Source organism: Acomys minous (genome assembly GCF_964271855.1).
Source record: "Acomys minous genome assembly, chromosome: 5".
Lineage (NCBI taxonomy): Eukaryota > Metazoa > Chordata > Mammalia > Rodentia > Muridae > Acomys > Acomys minous.
Window position 1 is genome coordinate 48,491,915 of NC_140494.1, and position 20,172 is coordinate 48,512,086.

At 36.1% G+C, this 20,172-nt stretch overlaps 2 pseudogenes across 2 annotated transcripts in view; one reads left to right on the top strand and one right to left on the bottom strand.

Annotated features, from left to right (window-relative positions):
• Positions 1-20,172, top strand: part of LOC311598355 (ran guanine nucleotide release factor-like) — a 282,936-nt pseudogene that overhangs the window by 191,526 nt on the left and 71,238 nt on the right. The window lies entirely within an intron of this gene.
• On the bottom strand, positions 15,899-16,945 carry LOC311597480 (D-3-phosphoglycerate dehydrogenase-like; annotated as a pseudogene). The gene has a single exon. The product of its transcript is annotated as a D-3-phosphoglycerate dehydrogenase-like (transcript).

Consider the following 20,172-nt stretch of genomic DNA (forward strand, 5'->3'; position numbering starts at 1 on the left):
ATGTATATGATTTTAGGGATCACCAACTGGTATAAGATAACTAACTGGAGTAGGGGTGGGACTCCTTCCTATGAAAGTCTATTTCCTAACAATTGCAAGTAGTTTCTAATATAGAATTGGGACTTTGTATGATCTTCCCCTTCAGTGTTAACGTAGTCATTGGTTAACATATTTACCCTTACATAGATTTTGATATACCTACCCTTATAAATGCATTAAGAACAAGCACAGTATACTAAAATTCACCAAAAAGGTAAACTAAAGCACTTTCCCTTAATCTGTCTTTCTGTCTCTGTCTCCGTCTCTTTCTGTTTATCTCTTTCTCTCTCTGTCTCTCTGTCTGTCTCTGTCTCTCTGTCTCTGTCTGTCTGTCTGTCTGTCTGTCTGTCTGTCTGTCTGTCTCTCTCTCTCTCTCTCTCTGTGTGTGTGTGTGTGTGTGTGTGTGTGTGTGTGTGTGTGTGTATGTGTGAATATGCCTTTGCTTTATAGTTTTGAACAGAACTGGAAGCCTCAAATGAGAAGGGAATGAGGGATAACTTACAGAAATATTTAACAACAGATGAAACTTTACTGATTCCACCTAATCCCTGCTGACCCAGATGAGAAAGAAACAAATAGCAGAATATCCAAATGTTACCTTCAATATTTATGGGAAATATTCATTGTATAAGACCATTTTTATCCAATCTGCTGCTTTCAACAAATAATTATTATAGCACACACTCTGGGTCAGAGGCATGGAAAAGTACAGATTTTAAGATTATAACATTAAAGATTAATATTGGCTATAAAAGTTGATTACATGGCAAATCCAAAGGGAAATAATGCTGAGTGTTGAGCATATAGAAGGACATCAGTCTTAAGTTATAAGTGACCTCAAGGTAACTATTAACTCAGCTGTGAGGTCTTGCCAACATTTTATTCTTTTAGATTGTAAGAATTATATGCATTACCACTCCCAGAGATAAGTGTCTCTCAGCCCTCAACAGAGAAACTTCTCTTTGCAACAGAGACCATTACAGAAAGACACAACAAATCCGAATTTAGAGAACATGTGATCATGTGGTGCCTAATCCAAGCTCAGATAGCTACAACATAACTACTGCACCTAACATTTAAGTGTTATTATGATAAAGGAAGCATAAAGTTTTTAAGAACCAAAGGATGATAATGTCAGCTGTGAGGGTGACCCTCCAGAATAGAAGATGGATGAATCCTAGCTGTAATGACCTACTTTTTTTATTATTATTAACATAGTCATGGTTCTTTTATTGGAAATCAGTGTGAGATCTTCAGTCATCCATACCATGGCACTTATTGTACTGAAATATCTTACCTCCATTCTGTCCATCTCTTCCTGCTACAACCCTTTTCCCAATTTCTAGAAACCACCATTTTATTTTTATCTCAATGCTCTTTCTCTTACCTCTTCAAAATCATAATTCATTTTATTACCACCAGTAGTATTGCCATTGGCTTGTATGTCTGGTAGAAAACAAGTAATTCTTTGTTTCATTTTCTTCATAAGTATAATTTTTTGTTGTTCTGTAAGGCTCTTATATTCATATATATCACACTCCATATTATGATCACATGGCTTAGATGTTTTGAATAGTGAATGTCTTAGCCATATTTCTCTTTCTGCGAAGAGGGACCGTGACCTCTACAGCTCTACAGCTCTTATACAAAGGAAAGTATTTAACTGTAGCTGGGTTGCAGCTTCAGAGCTTTAGTCTATTATCATCACGGCCGGAAGCATGGCAGCACACAGGCAGACATCGTTCTGAAAAAGGATCTGAGAGTTTTACATCCACATCTGCAGGCAGCAGGAAGAGAGAGACAGAGAGACAGAAAGACAGAGACAGAGACAGACACACACACACAGAGAGAGAGAGAGAGGGAGAGAGAGAGAGAGAGAGAGAGAGAGAGAGAGAGAGAGAGAGAGAGAGAGAGAGAGAGAGAGGGGCTTGGCCAGGTTTGAGCATCTGATCCTCAAAGCCCATCCTGAGTGACACACTTCCTCCAGCAAAAACATGAACAAGGCTGCATTTATTAATCTTTTCCAATCGTGCCAATCTCTATAAGCCTATCTGTCCACTTTTTATAAATTTGTTTATTTTTAATTATTGTCACAGTCAAGTGATGAACAAGAGTGTACACATATCTCTTAATGAACTCACTTTCATTGGATGTAAACACAAGTATCAGGTGTCTAAATTTTACTGTGTTTTAATTAATAGCAACACCCATATTTTTCATAATACTAATATTACTTTGTATTTCTTTCTTGTCACCTATTATTTACCAACACTGTGTGCACATAATGTGTGCACATGAATACAGGTGTGCTGGACCTTGCTGGTGTGCATAGAGGTTAGAGGACAACTGGTACTAGCCACTTTTCTCCTTCCTTCTGATTCCTAAGATGGTACTTTTTGTACTATGGCTTATAGATGAACCTGAGTTTTCATTTTATTTAAAAGAATACAAAGTTCCTTTTTTTCTAATCCTTATCAGAAGTTATTGTTATTATTATTATTATTGTTGTTGTTGTTGTTGTTGTTGTTGTTGTTATAGCTTTTTAATAATGTTCTTTTCAACTCCGGTATGATAATGTTTTATTTCATCTTTGCTGTGATAATATCTTATTATAGTGCTTTTAATATGCTACTTAGAAAACCACATTCTAAAAGTACGGATTTTACCCAAATATACACAATTTTATGTTTTATTCTTACTAAATAACTAGAAAAATTTAAATAACAATGATAGAAAATCTCTAATATTGTAAAAATCTATCGGCGAAAGTATAGCTTATTGCATACAGAAATCATTATGAGATGTATTATACGCATGCTCCCACACTTTTTATATAATATAAAAGTGTTTTAAATCAAAATAATTTCTACTGGATTTAAGTTACTGAGTAATAGATCAAAATATATCTCTCCTCATTTTGTCTTTTGTTCTTAATAGTATTGATTATGCTCAGGCATATGTATGAAACACATGAGAAAATAGAGAATACCAATGGAAGCTGAGAAAGAGATTGACTTTAATTTATTTATTGCTAGAAAGTTAAAAACCAGTTTAGTAGATTTTTGCAGACTCATACTCTGAAAATGACTTACAGGATCACATGCTGTTTGGACAGATTTATTATAATAACCATATAATCTGTGTTTAATTTTCAATTTAATCATGCTTGTTATTAGAAAGAATATTGTGTAATTATATTTCACTAAGTTACTTAACTGTCTTTTAACAATCTTGAAAGAATTTCACAAATTCATTAAAAAAACACATCATAGAATTTAGTTAAATTTTCTTGTGGAGTTAAAAAACAGGAATTTTTTTTTATTCCTTCATATAAGAATAAATGTGATAAGCTGAAACAAATAAAGTTTACTTTCCAGGATATTGAAAATGTTATATGATAGTGGTCAAAATAAATGAAGCAAACCTAACTGCTCAAAAGATAATCAATTTATAAGACTGAAAATTTGTAGACCTTAAATTATATACCAAGGTTACATATGATTTAAATTTTATGGATGTTATACACCTAGCTTTAAAATCTTTGGATATACCAGAATAGACCCCAATTAGGGACTATTCTACTAACTACTGTTGTGAAGTTTGAGGAGTCTTACAAGTTTTTCATGCCTTCTGATAATAAGCTATAAAAATTAGAAGTATAGAGCTCTTAGATTTTATGGACCAGACTCAACCAGTTCATAAACTATTCTTCACTATTAAGGACAGTGCTTCTGAAAGGTGCATTAACTCTTTCAGGCTAATTAGTTTAATTTACATGTAAGGCATAAATTTATATGTGAGAAGATTTGGCTCCATTGAATTCCAATTATTTCCCCTTATGCTATATTGGTTAGCCTCTAGTCAGTTTTTGGCCTTTCTCTGAGTTAAAATGAGCCTAAATCCATGAGAAAGTACAAAGAGCGTAAGTGTAATACTTCTATCAGGATTGTTTGAAGAACACTAATCTACCCTTCATCAATACAGGCAGTTTTCACTGCATTATTGTATTTTTCCAGGTAGTCAGCTTGAATTTTCTATTTTCTCCAATTCTTTGTTTTTTCCTTTTGTTTTACTCTGAGAAAACCAGTGTTACTTTTGCATATTTAATCTTTATCTTTTATCTCTGCCATTTCTTACTCTAAATTTTTCATATATGTAAAACATTTAAATGTATCATTTCATTCTATTTGTTAAGTCAGAAACAAATAATATTAATCCCAACAATTTTCATTTTATATGTAAGGATGCAGATCTTCCCTGAACAAAAATTCAGTTCCTTTATGATACTTACAATTGTGCATCTGCTGGTTTTTAATGTATTCATCAATTTTCCACTTCAGCCTTGTTAGATATTATTATTGATGTTCATAATAAAAATTAAATTTCATTTTCATTATTATCACCATATATGGCACATCCATTTTTGTAGAGTTCTTAAGCAAGACAACTTCTAAGTTCATGTTTTACATGTTGGTATGAATAGTCATATCCTGCCAAGATAAAGAAGAGAATATTATTTTAAAATTTAAGAAGCGTTATTTCTAATGAAAAGGTAAAAAGTAGTATGCCGTGGACAATATTGCAGGAGTGTAAAGCAGCCCTTAAACAGGCACAAGAGCTTGCAGTCAGTTTCTGGGGCACAGAAGCTATCCTATGTAGTTCCATTCTTTAACACAGGATGGCTCAGCCTCTATCTGCAGACAAAGCTCATTCTTAGGGCACTGCTTCATCTCTGACGCAGATCACACGTGTGCCTGAAAGTCTTTTTAGCTTCTCTTTCCTGTTTAATTCATCTTCATTTCCTGTTGATTCATCTTCGTTCATGTGCGTTCACTTCAGTCTCCTCTACAGTGTTCTAGCTACTGAAACACACCTAACTCTGTGGTTTTCACATTGCAGTTGTAGGAATTCCATGGTTGTCTGCTTGTCTTGTCTGATATAGCTTCAAAGTCTATTGCTGCAGATTACAAAAATGAGTCAGTGGTTTTGTTTTTTAGTGTCTTTAAAATCAGTAAAAATATCTGCTGGGTGCATTTAGCTTATAGCATCTGCTAGCTCCAGTATTCCTGTTTATGTTCTGTCTGGAAAACCGACCTGTCCTTTGGGGAGAATGGAGTCTTGAAGTCTCACACTATCACTGTGTGAGGAACAATATTTGACTTAATCTGTAGAAGTGACTCTGTTGCTATCTCTTAGAAGCCTGGTCTTTTCTAAGGAGAGACACACAGAAAGGGAATTAATTCAGAGGGGAGAGAAGGTAGGGAAGAGGAACTGGGAGGGTGAGAAAACTATAATCAGGATATATTTTATGAGAAAAAAATCCAACTTCAATAAAAGGGAAGAAATCAAGAAATATAATTCAACCTAAGATTTTTGTTTCCTATAAAGCATACTTTTCCAGGTAATACTTTCTTAATTTTACCATCTTTGACTATTTACAAAGACAAAATCTGCTGATTTGTGTGTTTTCCTTGATTTGTCTCAATATTCTTGCATTTAGCACATTAGCAGGGTACAGCTCCAATTGTTTTGCTAGGAAAATGTATAAGTACTTGAGCCTAAATCATTGTTTATAAATTTTATTTTGTTTTATCTATGTAAATGTATATAAAATCAGTAAATGTTATCCCAAAGGGTTCTATTAATATGTGACTAAATTCTTTCTAAACCATTGCAAGAAGTTAGTATACAGATGATCTACCAATAATCTCTATTTGTAAATTCTAGTACATTAGATCATGTTTTTCAAAATGGCCTAATTTTAATCATTACCTAATTCTATACATACGTAGTATTTCCAAACATGTATTGTAAATACATCCGAGGTCTGTTTACAAGGACATTTGTTAGGTGTAAGTGTTATATAACAGAACAATACTAAAATTTGATGTAAAACATAATGAAAATTATTTCTCCCAATTTCATATGCTAGATGTCTAGTGTTGGTATGAAGGGATTAAATCAATATGTTAGGAATGTCATGCTCTGTCCAGAGTCTCTGGAAAACCATGCCTCTTACTCTATTGTTGCTTAGATGTTTGCAAGCATGAATTGACCTTTGCTGTTTAACTCTGGTCTACAGTTCTGTTTTTACATTGCTTTCTCTTCTGTGTGTATTTCAGATCCACTACTTTCCACCTTAGGACACATTTTTTAACCAAAAAAATCTAACTTTAACTAGACATTCAATATATGTTATGTAAGGTGATGTTTTTAAGTCGTACACATTAGAGCCTTACATCTATGTGGGAGACCTTGCATCCTACTATACATATTTTCATAATATGTCTTAAAACCTAAGTTTGCACTTGAGTTTTTTACCTTACCACTCTGATGAGTGTAAGATGAAATGTCAGAGTCATTTTTATTTGCATTTCCTTGGCGACTAAGGAGATTGAGTGCTTTCTTTAAGTGCTTCCTGGGCATTTGAGATTCTTCTGTTGATAATGCTCTGTTTAGCTCTGTACCTCATTTTGTAAATGGATTTTTCACTTCATACATGTTTAATTTCTTGAGATATTCATATAATTTGGATATTAGCTTTTGGTGAAATGTAGGTTGATGAAGATATTTTCCAAATCTGTAGGCTGCTGTTTTATTTATTGACAGAAAATTTTCTGTTTCATAAGGTCACATTTATTAATTTTTTATCTTAGAGGCTGAGTTGTTGGTGTTCTGTTCAGAAAATTGTCTTCTGTGCCAATGAGTTCACGTCTGATTCCAACGTTCTCTTCTAGTAGGTTTAATGTTCTGGTTTTATGTTGTCTTTAATCCACTGGTACTTGAATGTTGTGCAAAGTGATAAACATGGATCTATTTGCATTTTCTACATGTAGACATCCAGTTAGACTAGCACCATTTGTTGAAGATGCTATTTGTTTTTCATTGTATGATTTTGGCTTCTTTGTCAAAAATCAAATGTCCATGGGTTATATAGGTGATTACTGGAACTTCAGGTCAATTCAAGTGGTCAACCAGTCTATTTCTTTTTTTTTTTTTTTTTTTTACCATTTTTTATTAATTTATTCATATTACATCTTGATTGTTAGCCCTTCCCCTGTTTCCTCCCATTCTTCCCTCCCTCCCACTTCCCCCATTTTCCCCTCCCCTATGTCTGTGATTGAGGGAGACTTCCATCCCCTATATATGCTCTAAGATTATCGAGTCTCTTCTTGGTAACTTGCTATCCTTCCTCTGAGTGCCACCAGGCCTCCTCATCCAGGAGACGTGGTCAGAAAAGGGGCACCACAGTTCATGTGAGAGTCAGATCTCACTCTCCACTCAACGGTGGAGAATATCATGTTTGTCGGCTAGGTCTTGGTAGGGGTTTGAAGTTTACTGCCTATATTCTCCTTGGCTGGTGCCTTAGTTTGAGGAGGACCCCAGGACCCAGATCTGCCTGTCATAAAGTTCTTCTTGTAGGTTTCCAAGACCCTGTGGGTCCTACTATTTCCCCATTCTTCCATGCTACTCTCGCCTAAAGTCTCAATAGGATGTCCTCTCCTCTGACCCATTTTCTTGGTAAGTAAAGTTTTTCATTGGACGTATCCCTTGGACTAGTGTTTTGATATAAGTGAGTATATACCATTTGTCTTTTTTTGCTTCTGGGTGAACTCACTCATTATGATAATTTCTAGGTCAACATTTGTCCACAAATTTCAGGAATTCCTTGTTTTTAATAGCTGAGTAGTACTCCATAGTGTAAATGTACCACAGTTTCTTAGTTCATTCTTCTACTGAGGGACACTTAGGCTGTTTCCATGTTCTGGCTATTATGTGTAAAGCAGCTATGAACATGGTTGAGCATATGTCCCTGTTGTGTGTTAGGGCAACCAGTCTATTTCTATTCAAGTACCGTGCAGCTATTTTTATTACTATTAGTCTATAATACAGCTTGAAATCATGGATTGAGATACTTCCAAAAGTGTTTTTATTGTACAAGATTGTTTTAGCTATTCTGCCATTTGCTTGTTTGTTTCTTTTTGTTTCTCCATATGAAGTAGAGAATTGTTCTTTCAATGTCTGTAAAAAAAAATGTGCTGGTATTGTAATGGGAATTAAATTTAATCAGTATATTGCTTTTGGTATGATGGCCATTTCTACTAGGTTAATCCTACCGATCCACAAGCATGGGCGATCTTTCTATATTCTTCTATCTTCTTCAGTTTCTTTCTTCAGAGACTTGAAGTTCTTGTCATGCAGGTCTTTCACTTACATAGTTAGAGTTGTTAACTCTAAGATATGTTATTTCTGGCTAATGTGAAGGGTGTTGTATCCTGATTTCTTTCTCAGCCTATTTGTCTTTTATATAAAGGAGAGGTACTGATTTTTTTAAGTTAATTTTGTATCCAGCCACTTTGCTGAAGATGTTTATCAGCTGTAGGAATTCTCTGGTAGATTTTTGGGGGGTCACTTATATATGCTATCCTACTATCAGCAAGTAGAGATATTCTGACTTTGTCTCTTCCAATTTCTATCATTTGATCTTCTTTTGTCATGCTATTGCACTAGATAGGAATTTCTGATGTGACTTAATATACTGTGGTGGGTTGGTACCAGGGGTAGGGTGAAGAGATGGGTCCTCTTCTAAAGAGAAGGGGAGAGGCAATGGGGAAAAGAGTGGGGGAGCAGGACAGAGAGGAGAAGAGGGAAGGGCTGGGAACCAGATGTAAAGTGAAAAAAGTCAATATAATAAAAAAGAAAAGAAAAGGGGGAAATATAGTAGCATCATGTAGAAAATATATAGAAATTTATATAAAAGTATAGATTATTTAATGTGCTCTTCAACTATAAAATTATTGTCATTCTTAAAGTTTTTAATTCACTGGTATAATATATATTGATACAGAAATAAGTTTATTTTTGAAACATGGGTATAAAGATTTATATATTGATTTAAAATTAAGGTCATTTTTCATACACACACACATGTATGTATGTTTCTACTGTAGTATAAGGTATTAAACATATACAACTCCATTATCAATGTAAGGTTTACTTACATTCCTATTAAAAGCTGCTATTACAAACTATTTAAGATAATTAACTTATATAAGTTAAGGTTTAATCAATCAAGCTCATGGTTATGTCATATTGTAGTCTAATTGATCATAGGAATACACATCCCAGGTTGAATAGATAGTAAATATCTAAAAACAAGCACTATTTGCCTCTGCAGATTTACTATATATAGGTGATAGACAATAGATAGATAGATAGATAGATAGATAGAGATAAATGATAGATGGATAGATATAATTATTCTCTGTGTAGATATAAATGTAAATACGTAGGTAAATGTTCCTCAATAACTTCAGAGACCTACAGAATATGTCATATAAAGATATTTTAATTTAAAGCCTTTTTGACTTAAGACCTGTCAGCTCCTGCCAACATCCCCCCTCCCCGCAGCTTGATCAATGAAAAGGATGCGCCTCACAATGTCTCCATATGGAGTTATCTTTATTAATGGCAAGCTAGCCACTTATCAAAAATTCCCAAACTCCCTCTTCAGACAATGTGCTATCCAATAAGACTTGGACTCAGGCTGAGTTGTCGGCCAAGACAGGGTAAGCAAGTCCTTTCTGGTTCCTTCTGCACTATTTTGTCTGCCAGATATACTGGGATGGATGATGAAGATGATGCTCCAATGGTTTAGAAAGACAGTAGGTAACTGACTAGAATGGCTCTGTTATCTCTTAGTTTTATTATACATTTTTTACAATTACATTTTTATTATAACACATAAATAAAATAAACTACGTATAGCAAGAAGAAATGATCAGGAATTATATAAGTGTTACATTCATAGTGTTTTAGCTATTTGTTTTTTGGCAAACTTGAAGAAAACATCTTTTCTTTCTTGGTGAGTCTAAAATTCTGAATGAAAATCAAGATCTATCATATCTCATCTCTATCAATTTAAATCTGTTGGAGACAATAGGCCATATGGCCAATGTTCAGCCGTCTTGTCCAAGTCTATACCTTTAAGTCTCTGTTTTTCTCAGGGCTAGCCATTCACCAGAAACCAGCTGACCCTGTTGTGGGTCAGCAATTAGACTAAAAACAGATAGATATGGAGCAACCGTGTTATGGTTTAGCAGTTAGACTAGACAAAGAGGGAGCCAGATACCCTGTGTGACAGGACATTATGACCCTGCCTGGAATTCCCTCTGTTTTGAGAAAAGCCTGAAGCTGGGTTGCTACAGCAATATGCTTCCCTGCCTTCTGACTTATAAAAACTGCTGCCTGACTAATAAAGTTTGAGAGTTTGATCAATCAGACTTGCTCTTCTTCTTTGTTTCTTGCATTTTCAACAGGTGACCTTCCTACCGAGTTTTAGCCGAACCCCACAGGCTGGGGCATAAAATACCTATATAGACCTAAAAATATCTTAACCTCTAAACAACTAAGCTTAATTGTAAGAATAAGCTATCTGGTCTTCAACTCCACCAGAGATTGTGAAGGAATAAAACATAATTACCTGAGTCAACTGGAAGTGCAGATTAGAAGCTTCCAAAATCAAAGAATGACCGAGGCAGTTTGCTGCCTGAACAGTTACCGAAAAGCTGCTTGCCTGCACTTCCTACTTAAGTAATACTTTTATTCTTTCTCAAGTCTCTAATGAGGTTGAAGACCAGATAGTTATTCAGTTAGGCTTAAGTTGTTTAGGATTTAAAAAAATGCATTAAGGTTTAGGAAGTGTTTGTTCGTTTTTTAGTTGACAAATATGACAGAGAATGCTTTAGGTACAAAAGTTATACTTACCTAGACAGGATAGATAGTATTTTCTTCAAAGGCGTCAAATAAAAGTGAACTAACCTTTTGAATGTAACTTTTATATATGTTTTTTCAGTTTCATAGCTATTCTTATTGTATATAGTTTATTATAAATTAATAAAGTCCATATGCAAAAATCTAGTCTTGATCTTGCCTAATTTTTACTATACTCTTTTAAAATTTAAAATTTTATTAAAGCAACATTTATGTTTTTGAATTTACACTCACAATCAATTTTTCAGAATGCTTATAATAAAAACTACTCAGGGGTATGAGTTAGAGATATCAGCTTCAGTAAGTTTGGTATTTATTGGTATATAACTTGAAGGCTTTCTTTAAAGTAATACTGCTTTGGCAGCAAGATGACTACTGACCTTGTTTACATTTCATTTTCAGATAGTCAGTAAATAGCTTCTCATGTGATCATCATTAAATATCTGGATTGTTACCTTATACAGTGGAACAATGTGTCATTTATATTTAAGTGCACATGGCGTTAGATTGCCTCCTAGAAAAAGACACCAATAGAACATTAATGCATATGTTTAATATTTTCTATTAAACAGCATCTTCTTGCAAGACAACCTGCTGCTTTGAAGCAATAAGCCAGCATAGAAGTGTAGCAATTATAAATGCACTATGCTGCAAGGATTTCCAGTCCCGTGTATTTCTGCTCATTATACTACACATTTCTTCAAAGGACCAATCAGTCTCCATCACTTGCTCCTGGGGAGTGAAATGGTTGTAATATGACTTGCGGAAGCTACTTCTAAGAGCATATTATGCCAGTATTTTGAAAATGGGTAATATCTCTTTCAGAGATCTTTTGGCTTCATTTCTGGTTATAGTAACTGAAAATTCAGTATGAATCACCTGGCAAACGTGTACCAACATTAAGCAAGGGCTTCTCTGCTTGCTCATGAGTTTATTACAAGTGGAGAAAATAATTACGATATTTTATCTGTAATACAAGGGTGCACTCATACATAGAAGAAAGTTTTATGACAAAATATAATAAGTTAGATTTGAATAAAATACCTCAGAAGGTGAGGCTTATTTCTATGTTTCACTAGCTGGCTTACATTCACCATTTTCTCTACTCTAGTTTAGAAAATATACAAATATTCCTTTAACCAATATTACTGGGTATTTTTGTCCCTCTTAAAAATGATTTATGCAACATATCTCCCACCAAAGTATCCATAGTGTTATTTCTATGTAAGAGCTGTGCAACAATACTCTACTAATGACAACATAGATCAATCATAGTGTTTGACTTTGGTTGGTTAACTGTTATAGAAGTCATTTGTGCTGTATTACATAAGAAGATATGGAAACATGAAGGGTTCTTCATTCACAAACGTCAAGATATTATCTCTGGTAGATTTTCACATTTAATCCCAAATATGAAACTATAACCGCGAGTTAGCTGTAGTTTCAAACACTCACAGCATCACCTGACAAAACATCAACGCTTATATTTTGAAAGTCAACAATGTCACAAAATGCCTTAAGAGGAAAATAAATGTTATTGTGGTCCCATATCAGCAATATATCACTTTCCTGTCTTTCGGGTACCTCCATAAATTTTTCAACAAAAACAAATGTCTTATAGATTTTAAATGTCTCAACATTCTTAGACATTTTGTGATTTTTTTTCGTACCTCCTAGCTCTTTCTTATCTCAGATATGAGTAATTGTTTTGTTCATTATGTCAATGCATTAGGTTCCGTTTCCGTTAGTCATCATAGCTGTGGTGTTTAGAATGGGAAACACCCCATATGACTTTGGATAAAACCCATTACTGGGGAGAGCTTTTAGAGCTGATAATCTCATGCCCCTTCCAGTTCACTCTCTCTTCTTCCTATCTGCAGGGGGAGCATGTGATGTCTCAGCTTCCTGCTCTGAGTTACCAGCTGTCATGTCTCACATCATGGACTTTTCCTTTGGCAACCATAAGCCCACAAGTCTATACAGTCTTGCCTGTCTGTGCTGCCTTAGTCATTATACATTATCTCTGCAGCATAATAGAAACTAATAGATTAGCCATCGAAAATACCGATCCACTGCCATAGCATTGCTGTTTTATTGTATATGCAACAATTATTTATTCGTTTTGCCCAAACAGAAGAATGATTGGCTTTTGTTCAGAGTTACATTGTGGTACTTGTCTTATTCTCTAGTATTACTTCTTAGTTCATTGTAATTTATGTTAAACTTGATGATCTATGTCATTAATATGTAAAACACAGTACATGCAGTATTCAGTTCTATACATGGTTTTGAGTGTGTGATGTTCCCTAGAAAAACAAAAAAAAGTTCTCTGTGCTTTACTCAACTGTGCCCACTTTTGTTTTGTTTTTTTTTTTTACACATTTTTATTGAAAATTAAAAATAATTCCTATTACATCTCATTTTCTATCCCATCCCATGCATCCTCCCATTCCTCCCTCCCTCCCACTTTCACCCCAATCCCCCTTCCCTATGACTGTGGCTGTGGGGGACCTCCTCCCCCTGAATATGGTGCTAGGGTATCAAGTCTTTTCTTGGTAGTCCTCTATCCTTCTTCCGAGTGCCATTGGGCCTCCCCCACAAAGGGACATGGCCAAATATGGGGCACCAGAGATCCTGTGAAAGTCAGTCCCCAGTCTCCACTTAGCTGTGGAGAATGTTCTGTCCCTTGGCTAGATCTGGGTAGGGGTTTGATGATGACTGCCCGTTTTGTCCATGGTTGGTGCCTTAGATCAAGCAGAATCCCTGGGCTCAGATCTAGCCATCATAATGTTCTTCTTGTAGGTTTCTAGGACCCTCTGGGTCCCCCTACTTGCCTATCCTCTATATTTTCCTCATCTAGAGTCTCAATAGGATGTCCTCACCTCTATCCCCGTTTCCTGGTAGTTGCAGACTTTCATGGGACCTGTCCCTTGGGCTAGTGTCCGGTAATAAGTGAGTATATACCATTTGACTCTTTCTGCTTCTGGGTTAGCTCACTCATTATGATCATTTCTAGTTCAATCCATTTGTCCACAAATTTTGGAAAATCCTTGTTTTTAATAGCTGAGTAATATTCCATCGTGTATATGTACCACAGTTTCTTTATCCATTCTTCTACTGAGGGGCACTTAAGCTGTTTCCATGTTCTGGCGATTATGAATAAGGCTGCTATGAACATGGTTGAGCAAATTTTCTTGTTGTGTGCTGGAGCATCTTCTGGGTATACTCCTAGGAGTGGAATAGCGGGGTCTTGAGGAAGCCCTATTCCCATTTTTCTGAGATAGCACCAGATAGATTTCCAAAGTGGCTGTACTAGTTTGCATTCCCACCAGCAATGAAGGAGTGTTCCTCTCTCTCCACATCCTCGCCAGCATGTGTTGTCACTTGAATGTTTGATTTTAGCCATTCTGATGGGTGTAAGATGGAATCTCAGAGTTGTTTTGATTTGCATTTCTCTGATGACTAGAGATGTTGAGCATTTCTTTAAGTGTGTCTCAGCCATTTGATATTCCTCGTGCCCACTTTTGAACAAATTAGTGGATATGGAAAATAACTATTATTGAACTAAAAGTCCTTTGAGCTTCTTCATTCTTTTAATCATGATAGTCATCTAAGTTTCTTTAAGAAAGGATATTATACTCAAAACTGAATGATAATTCCCTATATAGTAGTGTAACTTATTTCCATTAAATTTAAATTCAATATGTCAAATAAATAATTAACTACAAAAGATCTCTTACTTTATGTTAACTATCAACATTGAAAGTAAATTTAGATGTTCTGTAATACCAAGTTTTAGGTAAAATTTTTCATTATCACTCTGTTTTCAAAAAAAGTTTATGGATGTAATTAAACTTTTGTTTACTTAATTATTCTTATAAAGCTATTATTAGTGGAGATTAAGTATTAGTGATACACAAAATTATATGGAGATTAATGTTATATATAATAATGACTTGACTATGGCAACATATTAATGAGACACTAATATAGCTGTTATATGGTATGTATAAAGTTATTATAGGATATTTATAGTATATGAACATTAATACATGTCTTCAATGAACCACTATTATAATTTAATATAGTAGACACTTGTAACTCATGACCCATTAAACAGGTTGCATGTTTTAAACAGCAGGACAATGTTTTTAGATCTAGGCTTCTGAGATCAGGAGAAGACAGGTGCTTATAACTATAAGCAAATTTGTGTTACTAAAAATTCGGTGTTTTAAATGTGTTAACATTTTGATTCTTTCACACCAATAATTTAATGTTTAATCACAAGTGGTATTTTCTCTCACATTTTTTTTTATTTTGATGTGAAAGCAACACATAGTCACCACAAAAGTTTTGAGTTATATCAAAATGCATGAACTGACTTGAAAAATAATTTATTTTCTTTGTCTTTTTTTTTTTTTTTTTTGAGTTAGACACTTTACTAGATGCTATTTTAGGCAGATACCCAAGTTCTGCCACATGAATATGGATCTCTTCTCCCTATGGATCACAGTGAGTGTGTTTCTTCAGAACGGCCTTCTGAAGGGACTGGGGCAATCGAGTCCCAGGGTCGGAAGCAGAACTGGAAAGCCTCAGGCACATGGAGTTTCCGTGTTTCCAGGCAGCAGGGAGGAGAGGCCCAGGACATGCCAGATCATTCCATTAGATACCTTGGAAGTTTGTTACAACCTTCCAGGCATCTGCACACCTGCCTATGCCAGGAGGTCAGTCATAGTGAGAAACATTAAAGGATTGGAGGACTGCATCTGGAACCTGAGCTGGTGCTGGCCCCTGCAAAGTGGCACCTCTGGCCTGAAGACAGCTCCATTGAGGACCAGCAACATTGACGTGGTGCCTGGGACCAAGCCCACTGCTTTGTAGGGATACCTGCCAGGGGCACAGTCAGGACACATTCCCTGCTGTCCTGCTTCCCTGGGACCGTACGTAGGGTTGTGAGAGGTGATGACATTTAGACCAACTTCTTTCACCAAGTTCAGATCGGTCTGCTTCAACGCTTCCCTCAGAAGGCGGACGATGACTGGAGGTTTCAGGCAAGCCCCAGCATTCTTCAGAGATGTTTCTTGGATCACCACCTGGCTGATCCCTTTAGAGGAATCTTCCCTGGCATCAACAGTGTGTCCAATGCTTCTGCAAGACCATTCCAAGGCTTGGTGTGTAGAGAGAAGGCATTGCTAAGGACCTGGACATTTATGACCCAAGAGATTTCCCCTTCACCATGTCCACAAACTGTACTATGGTTTCTTCCCCACAGTGGCTCTAGGACTTCCTTGGTGCTGGCTCCTAGGTAGGCCAGCTGATGGCATTCTCATGGTTCACTAAAGCCCAATTCCATGGTGGCCCTTCTGTGAATACATCCTATGTGGCACCATCACATTGACCTGACTGCAGGGCAAGGAGCAAGGCACCTTCATCCACAATGCCTCTTCGAGCACAGTTCACTACTCATATGTCCTTCTTGCACTAGGCAAAGGTGCTGTCATTTTGCAAGCCTGTGGTGGAGGGCAAGAGGGGAGTGTGAACAGTAATGACATCACAGAGAAGCCAGATCACCTCTGGGGACAGCTGCTGAACAGTAAAGAAGCCTGCGATTTCTGGAGAGATGATGGGGTCATAGCCTCTACTCTTCATTCCAAAGGACTGCATTTGGGTGGCCACCTCTCTTCCAATTCTTATAGGCCAGGAATTCAGAGTGAGTGTTTTTGCATTCAACTCTGTCCCCACGAAATTCTTCCTGTCCCATTTGCCAGGTGTCATTGAAGCTGTCACCTGGGGAAACTGCCTGGCTAGGCACACATGATCATCCTGCAAGTAAATTCCGGAGCACTGAGGCTGTTTCCATTGGAGTTATTCTTGACCAGGATGCCCTTCCAGTGGCTGCCTCCAGATCCACACTGTCCTCCCCTGTGCCAGACCTGCCCACCGCCTGGAGCTTCTCTGCTGCCTTGATGACATCAACAGTGACCTTGGTAGCAGACTAGATGATAGGGTCTTCAGGGTCCTGCAGCTCAGCTATCAGCAACTCCTTGCTCAAATTCTGCTTCTCTACTACCTACAGCTCTCCATCTTTCAGGATCTTCTGGCAGCAGGGCTCCAGGCTGTCACTGATAAGCATTTTTGGGTAGACTGGCTAAGGCCATTGCTGGAGCAAGTCTCAAAATCAGCAAGTCCGGTTGCTGCTCAGAGTGGGCAAAAACACCTAGGCCAGGAAACTGCAAGCATGATTGGCTCTGGTGACTGGGCCAAGAATATATTTTCAACATGTATTGTGTTTTTTTTCCAATATATTTTGTTTTAATTCATATTTAACCTAACAACTATAGATGTGTGATCACAAACTGCTACACAACATGTAAAATTATATCACTTAACATATAGTTTTTCTTTTTTTTTCCTCATGAAAGGCTCCTAAATCTATGCACAGTAACTTCCACATATTGTTATACATAAGAACATAACATGGGTAGCATTAGAGATGCCTCCTACCTTGAATTGTTATAGAAATAATACCCCCTTCCACTGAGAAATCACTCTGCATACTTAGAGATTAATAGAGATAAAGCTGTTTATTAAAGAAGGGTGTATGTAGCAATGGTTAATGTCCAAAGAAGAGATATTCTTAATATAAAAGATTATACAACTTGTGTATACCTTAGGCTTATGAATTTCACATATATTGTCATCCTTAAGTCATAATTTTTTGGTCTCAGCCCCAGGTTATACTTTGTACAATTTGTATAAAGACAGGAGATTTCAAGCCTGGGTACTTGGGCAGATGGGAGATTTACACAGCAAATCTTGCCAGAATTATTTCTCAAATATACCTGTGTTGTTTTTTTGGAATGAATTGTGGAACAGGAGGACCTAATGATGGCTGTGACCCTAACCTGCCACCTGTAGCTGCCCCTTAGCGGCATCTTCTTTGATAAGGGGATGAGTCTCAGGGCCTAGTTTAAGTAAGGGTTGTCTCATATTCTTATGGGAAGTGAGTCTAATTGGAGATGAATTGTGGTGAATAAACGGTAGCAGAAACTTTCTCAAGAACTCTAGAATTCAGTTATGGTAGAGAATTTTCTTTCTTGGAGTTTCTCACAAGTGCGATTAATATACTACTTACCCTCCCGTTGTATAAGAGGCAACAATCTTTCAGCCAAATTCAACTTTAAATAACTTTGTATTTCCAAAGAAGGCTTATTATAAATTCTTAATAGCATTGATGTTTCTACTTCATGTTTATCCTGCTTCATAAATGAAGATCTGAAGATTTAAATAAAAGTAGGAAGTATTTATGTTACCTTTACTTTTTTAATTGTTTGTGAAGTAGGAAACCCTGGAGACTTGCAAGTTCTGAGGTAGTGATGAAACACATTGTAAGTATGGATTTTTGTAATAGGTGATAACATTAAATAAAAGATGTACAGAATTGAAAAAGAACTCGACACAAATTTTCATTGATTGATTGATTGTAATACACCTCCCCATTTATATCTCTGCTTACGTGCTTTGGAGTTTGTTTTTTACAAACATCTTTATCTGTTTCATTGTTTTCAAGCTGTTCACCATGATTTTCTCTATTAGTTTCATAATTCATGTGTGAGTGGTTTTGTTCAGTTTGAGCTGTTGTTAGAAATCCTGTCTTTTAATCTGCATGTATTTTAATGTTCTCAGTATCACTGAGATTGTTGAACAAGCTTTTTTAAAGTGTGTATTTCTAGTAGCCTTGTTACAAGCCAGTTGTTCAGAGATGTATAAATATACCTATAGTCCTCCATTTGATGACTTTGATCTGTGCAGAGGAGTTTATCAAAATTTTGTATCATACAATAGAGATAAGTGCATACCAACCATGGACTACAGAGCTATTTACAGTACTCAAGTCATACTAAAGCCTGGTTAGTTATTGTTGGCTGAGCACTACAACACACATAAATATGATATATTATTCAGAAATTAAGAAGGAAATAATTGTGATTGTGGGACAATGAATACTTTCTTATGAGCATATGTGATACAAGGATGTTAATGAGGGAATACTATGGTTAAAATAGATAATATAGAGCTATGAAAATGAAATTTAAAATATTTTGTATAATTAACATAACTACAAAGAGCTGTAATAGAAATAACTCCTTAAATCTATACCTATTACCGACTTTGATGGTAAACGTAATTAGTGTTATGATTTGAAAATTAAAAACTCATAGGTTTCTAGGACCCTCTGGATCCTTCTACTTTGCCATTCTCCCATGCTTCTCTCATCTAGAGTCCCAATAGAATGTCCTCCCCTCTGTCTCAGTTTTCTGGTAAGTGAAGGCTTTCGTGGGACATGTTAATATGCAGATATAAGTGAGTATATACCATTTGAGTCTTTCTGCTTCTGGGTTAACTCAATCATTATGATCATTTCTAGCTCAATCCATTTATCCACAAATTTTGGGAATTCCTTGTTTTTAATAGCTGAGTAGTATTCCATAGTGCATATGTACCACAGTTTCTTTATCCATTCTTCTACTGATGGATACTTAGAACATTATGATAAGCAGATTTGGGCCCAGGGGTCCCGCTCAAACTAAGGCACCAGCCAAGGACAATACAGGCAGTAAACCTTAAACCCCTACCCAGATCTAGCCAATGGACAGAACAATCTCCATAGTAGAGTGGAGAGTGGGATATTACTTTCACACATACTCTGGTGCCTCAACTTTGACCATGTCCCCTGGAGGGGGAGACCTGGTGGCACTCAGAGGAAGGACAGCAGGTTACCAAGAAGAGACTTGATACCCTATGAGCATATACAGGGGGAGGAAATCCCCCTCGGGAACAGTCATAGGAGAGGGGAATAAGGGGAAAAGAGGAGGGAGGGAAGAATGGGAAGATACAAGGGATGGGATAACCATTGAGATGTAACAAGAATAAATTAATAAAGGAAAAAAAAACAGCAAAAAAAACCCCGCAATTCCTGCAATGTATAAATATATGTAATACAATAATTAAATTATTCTGTATGACTCCATGGAATATATCTAGAAAAACCATCTTTCAGTTCTTTTGCAGGTGGCTAAACATAACTACAAAACCTCCCTTATGACATAGTCCTAACATGTAATGTTCTCATGCTAATCAATTAAAATGATCAGTTAGGGTCTTCATTTTTGGATTTTATTCCTCCCCTTAGATGACCACTGAATTACATATAATTATTGTTGTTTTTATTTAAAAATTACCTGCATCCAATATACTAAGATTACTAAAATTTATATATATTTAAATCAATTAATATTTGATATATGTACACACACACACACACACACACACACACACACACACACACACACACAATCA